Source organism: Protopterus annectens, chromosome 1.part1 (genome assembly GCF_019279795.1).
Source record: "Protopterus annectens isolate FY-2018-M chromosome 1.part1, PAN1.0, whole genome shotgun sequence".
Lineage (NCBI taxonomy): Eukaryota > Metazoa > Chordata > Ceratodontiformes > Protopteridae > Protopterus > Protopterus annectens.
The window spans coordinates 1,695,658,583-1,695,667,757 of NC_056726.1; the positions used below are offsets into that span (position 1 = coordinate 1,695,658,583).

A 9,175-nucleotide genomic window follows, 5' to 3' on the forward strand; every position below is an offset into this window, starting at 1 on the left:
GCAATCTTGGAGTTGGTATATATAAGTTCTGGTGGCATTTGTGGAGGCTTGCCTCCCACATTGGGGGGAGGGTGCAGGAGATCTTGCCCCCACTGCAAAAAAAAAAAAGAAGTAGCTCAAAAGAGAATAACAATGTCCAAGATTTGCTCTTCTCGTGTAGTTACAGTCTTTTTTTTCTTTTTTTCGAGCTTGTTGGTACTCAGCATTTCAATATCTAGATTATGTCCCAGAAATTATTGCAATGGGCCAGGTCCTTAGCTATTTCCTCTCTACATTAGTATTAGTTACCTGAAAATCCAGTATAACCTTACCACAACATCTGTAAAAAGCACACTTTGCACTTAATATTACATCATTTATAAAGTCTGGACAGAAGTGCTGAACTGAAATCTCAGAAACATCAGGCCATTAGTTCTTCATAAAAAAAAGCATGCCACAACAATACTCTACAGAGTCAAATCAAGCTACTTTAAACTTTCTTCCCACATTCGTAATTTTATCAGTAAACTACTAAACTCATCTCCCATAAATTAACAGCTATTTATACAGTTATCAACACAGCTGTCAAATTCTGTGATCTGACATCATACTTGCTAGCTGACAAAAAATAAGTTAAACGTTTTTCTGTTTATTTCCTTTATTGCTATAAAGTATAATGCAAGATGGCACAACTGCTCTATGCCCCCCCCCCCCATTTCACAGTTCTGAACAAATATGTACAGTTTTGAAATATTACTTATCAGAGAACATCAACACTGCATTTTAACTCATAAAATATAACATTGCATTTGCCTTCTGCTTTTTACAGTTTTTGCACTTGTTTTATATCAATTGAAGTAGTTTTTGTATTGTATAACTGTTGTAGGCTACACACAAAGGTGTGCTAGCCTGTTTATAGCATTTACAGTGTTTTCTGTGTGTTTTTCTGCTGTTTCCTGAAAAAAACAAACAAAAAAAATATTCTCTTTTTCCTCCTTTGCTGAACTAGATTAGTCCAGATTTCAGGTTTTGCTGAATTCCGGATTGTGGTATAGTTTCCTGTGATGCCCATATCCTTACTTGGATAGGGGGAAGCTTCTCTGTTCACCAGTGAGAGTGGGGAGCTTTGAGCAGCCTATATGTCCCTGGAGGAGTGGTCTCAGCCCTGAAACTAGTAACTTATTGGCCACTTTGGGTCAATTCCTATCACTTTCAGTTTCCCTGCTTTAAAACCCGCATTTGCGTGGTTTTGCGCCAGTATACAACTCTGCACAGCTCCTTGTGGTGTCCTGCAGAGTGATACAGGCAACAGAGAGACCCAAGAGAGACTTTTCCAGATTTAAGTATTTTTTTCTGTTTTTTTGCTCCGACTGCCTTTTCCCACCTAAAAAGTGAATTTCTAACTGATCTGTGCTTTAAAAAGTTTAAATCGCATTTGCCTTCTGCTTTTTACAGTTTTTGCACTTGTTTTATATCAATTTAAGTCGTTTTTGTATTGTATAACTGTTGTAGGCTATACACTAAAGTGCGCTAGCCTGTTTATAGCATTTACAGTGTTTTTTGTTTGTTTTTCTGCTGTTTCCTGAAAAAAAAATATTCTCTTTTCCTGCCTTTGCTGAAATAGATTAGTCCAGATTTCAGGTTTTGCTGAATTCCGGACTGTGGTATAGTTTCCTGTGTTGCCCATATCCTTACTTGGATAAGAGGAAGCTTCTCTGTTCACCAGTGAGAGTGGGGAGCTTTGAACAGCCTATCTGTCCCTGGAGGAGTGGTCTCAGCCCTGAAACTAGTAGATTATTGGCCGTTTTTAGTCAATTCCTATCTCTTTCAGTTTCCCTGCTTTAATCCCCGCATTTGCGCGTTGGGCATTAACATCCCCAGGTAAGGGGATGGATCAATGGACATCTCCTGTGTCAATCCCTAAGGTGGCTGGAGATGCAACAATGGTAGTAGTGCCTAGAATAAGGGTGGAAACATGGATGAGCTGCAACTCCATCTCCATTGCATGCCCTTCCCTCAAGCAAAACCATCAGATCTGGAGCAAGGGGGAGTGGGTTAGTTAAAAAAAAAATACCCCGATGACAGATGCAAAGATGTACCAAACTGCAAGGTACCAAAGGTCTGTGACTGGCCCCAGCAATAATGGAATAGACTGGGGAGGCAAGGAGACAGCTGGTAGACCCAGCATGGATGGGGCAATGGAGTGCTGTGCTGGTACTAATGAGAGAATGTAGGAGGGACCAGAAAATAAGTACAGTTTTGGGTACTGTAACACAGGTGCTGACTGCATCACAGTAGTGGTTTATTTTTTTAAATAAATACTCCAGCTAATGACATCCAAAGTAGAATGTCACATGTACTTGCAGATAAGTGTCATACTGCTAAATGTTGCTTTCTTCAAGTAATTTTAAATAAATGTACACACATGCATAGATACACAAACACAGTCAAATGCAGACACAGATTACAGTTACAGGCATACAAATAAACACTGTGACAGATGGACAGACAGACAGGCACACACACCATCATTACCCACCACCACACATACATGCACACACATACACATACACAGACTGCAGATTCCATTGCAGATCTTCAATCAATTGTGCTAGTTTACTATTATCTAGTAATTTCTAAACTAAAAAAAAGCCATTTTGTAAGTGCACTGATTCTACTCGTTCCTAGCATTACATCTTTAATTATTGGCTCACAAGCCTCTCCTTGTCCTCTACATCTCCCTCCTCTTCCTTCTCTTTATCCTAAAACATCCTGTCTCTCTTAATCCATTTCCTCCTTTTCTTTCCTTTTACCAATTTCATTTCAAAATATGTTTCACAGCTCTTTATGAAACTCTATCTAAATTTTGTATAGTTGTTGATTACTTGTATACATGTTTCCTTATGTAATGTTGGAATTTTTCTGGAGTTTTTCTCCCTAGGCCTCTGCCGAAAAGGGGTAGCTTTCTGCCCAGTCAGACTACCCTGGTAAACAAATATCATAAATAAAGAAACTAGTGGCCTAAATGGTGTATGTTATGTAGACATGATAGACTTTTAGTGGTAGAACAGTGTCAAGTCTCATAAAACTGCTGCGTAGTCAATTATTTTGGCAAAATTCCATGACTGTGTGTTGGTAATACTGGGATTAATCACAAAAGACAGGCACAGCAGATCAGCAAGAGATGTTTATTTTCAATCCATGAACAAACCTCACAGTACAAAAACAACAACAACAAGAATAACAACAAACTGTAGAATACTGGGATTAACTATGACTTGCTTGGCATGAGGGTAGGTAATATAACAAGTACACCTGTCACAGATTAAACTGTCTTCTCCATACTCAGGTGTCAGCTATTGCTACTAGACAATGCCATACTGTTTAAAAAATGGTTTCCCTTTTTAAATAATGGCCTTGTTACTTCAGAATTTTTCCTTATGTTTTCCTCTCTCTTTACCATTTTCCAGGACTAGGGGCAGTCTCCTAATGTACTGTGCATATAAGGGGTGTGTATGTACGTGCAGATATATGCATTATGGTGAATGGAGTTTGTGTCACTTTTTTATCTTTAAGGACTCATGAGGGTGCACGCTACTTATTCTTACTGTGAGGAAATGTACAGACCAGAAATATCAGAGGATACATATAAAGTGTTATTTTTTTAAAAATATACAACTTCATTTGTTCTGCATGATGGCAACACAGTGGCACAGAGGATGGGACTGTCATCTCACAGCAAGAGGTTCTCTGTTTAGATTCTCAGTTTAGCTGCCTTCTGTATGGAGTCTGCACACCTCCCTGTGTTTGCACAGGTTTCCTCCAGGTGGTTCAGTTTCCTCCCACAGTCCAAAGACATACAGTAGGTAGATTGGACACCCTAAATTGGCCATAGGCCATAGGTTTGAGTTGAGTATGAGTGTGCGGTATGGAAGAACCGCTGCAGCAGGACTAGCAATGTGATGGTGTGAACCTTGGTTCTAGATGGGCCATGTGATGATGTGAACCTTGGTTCTAAATGATTGTCACTGCTGAAGTGAGACCCTGACCCCCTTTGCAAAAATGGGGTAAGGGGTTGTGGATGGATGGAAGAATTTATTGTGGGTGCTTTATCAACACCTGACAGTGTTTTATCCTTCTGCAGGAAAAAAAAGCAGCTGTAGATTTTATTTTTAACAGCTATAGCTAACAGGAGTTCTTGCTGTAGGTAATGGAGGATTTATTTATTTGTCCAAACATTGCACACATTTTTGCAACAAAATTATTTATTATTTATTTTATTTTTTTTGCAGAATTCTCTTCACTGGCCACCATGCATGGCATTACTGCTTACTTGTCACATTTCTGGAATGTGATCCAGTCATGAGAATTATTGTAAATTGCTTGAGAAAATTATATAGCCAGAAGAAAAGTAAAAATCAGATATAGCCATAAAAAATAGATATTACTTCCATCAGAGAAGTACATTATATAATTAAGCAATAACTGATGAGTGAGTGTGGGTATATGAGGATATACCCACAGTTAGCAGGGTTTGATCATGGGGGTAAAGCCTTATTGATTAAACAAAGCCAGCCATGGGTAAATCCTCACGTACCCACACCCATGAGTTGGTTACTGCTATTATACAATGACATTGTTTAAGAAAGACATTGCTTCCGTGTTCTTCTGTGTTTGTTGATGCTTGTGCAGTACATCACTGCTGTTGAAAACAAGAAATGGAGATTTTTTAACTATAAAATCCAGAGAGATTAGAGGTATGAGAGAGACAGGGCAGAAATATGAGGAAAATCTGGTACATTTCTTTAGTTTTGCAGAACATACCTAATTCTCCTTGTATTTACACTGCCATTTGTACATCCTTCTCAACCCCTAAGCTCAAGAAATGTGGGCAAAGCCTTAAGTAATGGGGGAGGAAGGCACCAAAATAAGGGTCAATTGTAAATGCTCATCTTATAAACTTAGAAAGCTCCTAGAATAACAAGATTTGTGTTAGGGTTTATTGTACAAAGGATATGAATTCTGAAACTCAAATTCATATCATTATTTAGTGACTTCCCTCCTCAGCAATTTGTTGGCAAATCACACATTTTATGATGAACAGACTAAAAATCTGGATATTCTGTAAAAAATCTGATCAGTTTAGATGCATGCCTCCATGGCATACACAAATAGAAGGAAGTCTGGCTGTTCACTGGTACTTTAGCACTTGGGCTTTTTCCCATTTATATATGCTCGATTTACAACAGGCATGTTGGATGGTCTGTCCAGTCAGCATGCTTGTTTTTGAATAGTAATGAGCTACCATTGCATAATATATTCATAATAATACAAAAGCAGTATTTCATGCACTGCAGATAATACCTTTCCAATAGTTCATTAAGCTAACAGTAACTTCTAACTGGTCAGGTGTAATATGGCATTAACAGACCAAAAAGGGACATTATGAACCATATGCCACAGACAAAAAGCCTCCACACCCCTTGAAGATCTATTATATCCCTGTAATGTCCACATCTATGGGTATTATTGTGCTTAGAAATTAGGCTGTTTGGTAAATTGTTTTATATTTGTTTTGTAATCGTATATACTTTTTAAAATATTTTTTATGCAAAATAGTTTCTCCATCTAATGATCAAAAGTTTGAGTTGGACATATAATTATTGCTGGAGGACTTTATTTATATCCAAAATGTAGTTAGCAACATCTACACATGCATACTAGACACACAGAAACACACACACACACACACACACACACACACACACACACACACACACACACACACACTTGCACAGAGTTAAATACATTAATTTGCTCTCAGATAGATGCAGAGGTACAAAGACAGTCCCTCAAACATAAGCAGAAACATGGTGGCATAAACACACTTACTCACACCCTCACACACAAGCAGAGTTAAACACTTGAAAACATACACAAATAGATACACAGGCAGAGAGACAATCTCACATATATACAGAAACTGAGATACATAAACCTACACACATACACCTACACACACACACACACACACACACACACACACACACACACACACACACACACACACACACACGCATGCATAGATGCAGAAATACAGACATGCATGCACATATATAAAGGAAAGACACACACATAGATGCAGAACCACAAACTAACATGCAACACAGAAACACACATATACTCACACACACAGAAATGATCCCAGTGATTACAAATAAAAACATACTCTTGGCTTTGTTCATATCAGGTGTCTTTCTGCAAGTAAATGAATGAAAAAAACATAGAGTGCACTGCAACCCCCAACGCACATCCGCATACTCTCTCTCTTTCTATCTGTCTGACACACACACACACACACACACACACACACACACACACACACACACACACACACACACACACACACACACACGTGTGCGACCTTCTTGTTCCTGGTTTTGCTTTACATATTTTCCCCATATTCAATAAGCACAATTTTAAAAGCTTTGTTTTACAAGAGGAAAATAAAATGCCTGCTCCTTTCAACTGCTGTTACATCTGCTTTTGTTATCTGAGTTTTCTTTTTCATTCTTTCTTTCCTTATTAGTTTGTTTAATTTGACATTTAATAAACAGCATCGATGAGTGACAATTATTTTTTTCTGCCTTTTCCTCACAGCAGCTTAATATGCTGACATGAAAGTGATAAGCTCTCCTTGTGCATCAATACTTGGCTGGATAGTATTATAGCAATAACCTACGATGTTGGTGTGGTATATTACAGCAATAACCAATGATGTCAGTGTGGTATATTATAGCAATAACCGATTATGTTGGTGTGGTATATTATAGCAATAACCGACAATGTCAGTGTGTTATATTATAGCAATAACTGATGACATCAGTGTGGTATATTATAGCAATAACTGATGACGCTGGTGTGGTATATTATAGCAACAACCGACAATGTCAGTATGGTATGTTATAGCAATAACTAATGACATCAGTGTGGTATATTATAGCAATAACTGATGACGTTAGTGTGGTATATTATAGCAATAACCGATTATGTTGGTGTGGTATATTATAGCAATAACCGACAATGTCAGTGTGTTATATTATAGCAATAACTGATGACATCAGTGTGGTATATTGCAGCAATAACTGATGACGCTGGTGTGGTATATTATAGCAACAACCGACAATGTCAGTATGGTATGTTATAGCAATAACTAATGACATCAGTGTGGTATATTATAGCAATAACTGATGACGTTAGTGTGGTATATTATAGCAATAACCGATTATGTTGGTGTGGTATATTATAGCAATAACCGATTATGTTGGTGTGGTATATTATAGCAATAACCGACAATGTCAGTGTGTTATATTATAGCAATAACTGATGACGTTGGTGTGGTATACTATAGCAATAACCAATTATGTTGCTGTGGTATATTATAGCAATAACCGATTATGTTGGTGTGGTATATTATAGCAATAACCGATAATGTCAGTATGGTATATTATAGCAATAACTAATGACGTCAGTGTGGTATATTATAGCAATAGCTGATGACGTTGGTGTGATATATTGTAGCAATAACCAATGACGTCAGTGTGGTATACTGAAGATTTACCCATGGGTGGTGTGGGTTAATCACAAGGGTGTAGCCCGATTGATTAAATAAAGCCAGCTGTGGGTAAATCTTCAATATACTACACCAAGGAGTTGGTTATTATAAAATAATGTTATTTAAGAAACAAATACTTACTTTTCTTAAATAATGTCTTTGTATAATGGTGTCGTGGTGTTCTTCTGCTTCTGCTGCATATCCTGTTACTTTTTTTATGTACTGTGCATTCTTATGGGACTTGTGTTCCCACACTCACATAGTACATCAGTGCTTTGGAAAGGAAGCAACAGAGAAAGGAAGATCTCTATTTTTTTTTTCTGTTAACAAAAAAAAAAGGTTTCAGACACTTTAGGGTAGGAGAGAGATAGAATTGAGGAAATACAATTAAAATCAGGTACATTTGTTTAGTTTTGAATAACGTACCTGATTTTCCAAGTATTTTCTCAGTCTTGTCTCTCTTGTATGTCCAGATTTTAATTTGATTTATTTATTTATTTTTGTTTAAAAATTTTACAAGTTACAGTATATACCAATGGAATAAAGTGTGAGCAACCGGACCTTTTTCCATTGCTATATGCTTGGATTTACAACGGGCACGCTGGTTGGACTGACCAATCAGCTTGATACTTTTTGAATGCTAATGGCCAATCATTGTATAATTTACAATAGAGTATTGTCTTTTCTGCTAGTTTTCTAAACCGATATATGTGCTGGGACAAAGAAAATGTTGATAAATGTTTCCCTCCATCTCTAATACAGAAATATATCCATATTGAAGAACACAACTATCTCGGTAAAAAAAGAAAGTTCACTCTATGGGAAAAAGAGCTCTTACAGTTCCCTCAGAAGGAAAAACAGGACTACTGAATATTCTTAAAAAATATTTTCCTTGCAGACCCTCAATACTTCCTTTATTATCTAACAGGTATAGGAAACCTTAATGTAACATTAATGCATGTTTTGATAGTTAAGGGTAATAATACCAAACTCCCAAAATTTGTGTTGGTCAGAATATATTGCATGTTTGCATAATACAAATTACAGATATATAGCTAGGGTGGGATGAAGGGGGCAGTTGACCTGGATGCAAGGCATTTATTTCAGTACTGGTTTGGAGTCAGAACTGAAGCAGTCCAGTAATTTCCATGTGGTATAGCGTGCAGCAAGATGCTAACTACATATGTAGCAAATAAGAGTTTGCTGCAATTTTAAAAGCAGAAGTTTTTTTTTCCTTTTTTCTTTCTTTCTTTTGTGTTTTTTTTTTTTTTGAGGTGGGGGGGTCAAGCACACTGAAGGACAGTATAGTTGTGTAAGAACTTACCATAACAGTAGATGCCCTAGATATTGTATACTGATACTGATCACTGTTGCAATATGCTTGATATATGGGTTGTCACAACAGAAGTCTGGCTGGGGTACCAAAACTTCACCTTCCCAAAGTTGTATATCTGTTACATGACATCAGCTCATATGCATTGCAGTATACAGATGGACATATGAACATGGATCCTCAGACTGTGTCCAAGTCATAGGCCCAAAGGCTACTAAGAGAGGGAAATTGGTCAGCTAGGCATGGTG

At 37.4% G+C, this 9,175-nt stretch overlaps 1 protein-coding gene across 1 annotated transcript in view; it reads left to right on the forward strand.

Moving 5' to 3' along the window:
- Positions 1 to 9,175, forward strand: part of LOC122816608 (pancreatic secretory granule membrane major glycoprotein GP2-like) — a 262,678-nt gene that overhangs the window by 235,936 nt on the left and 17,567 nt on the right. The gene's annotated exons all lie outside the window — the stretch shown is intronic.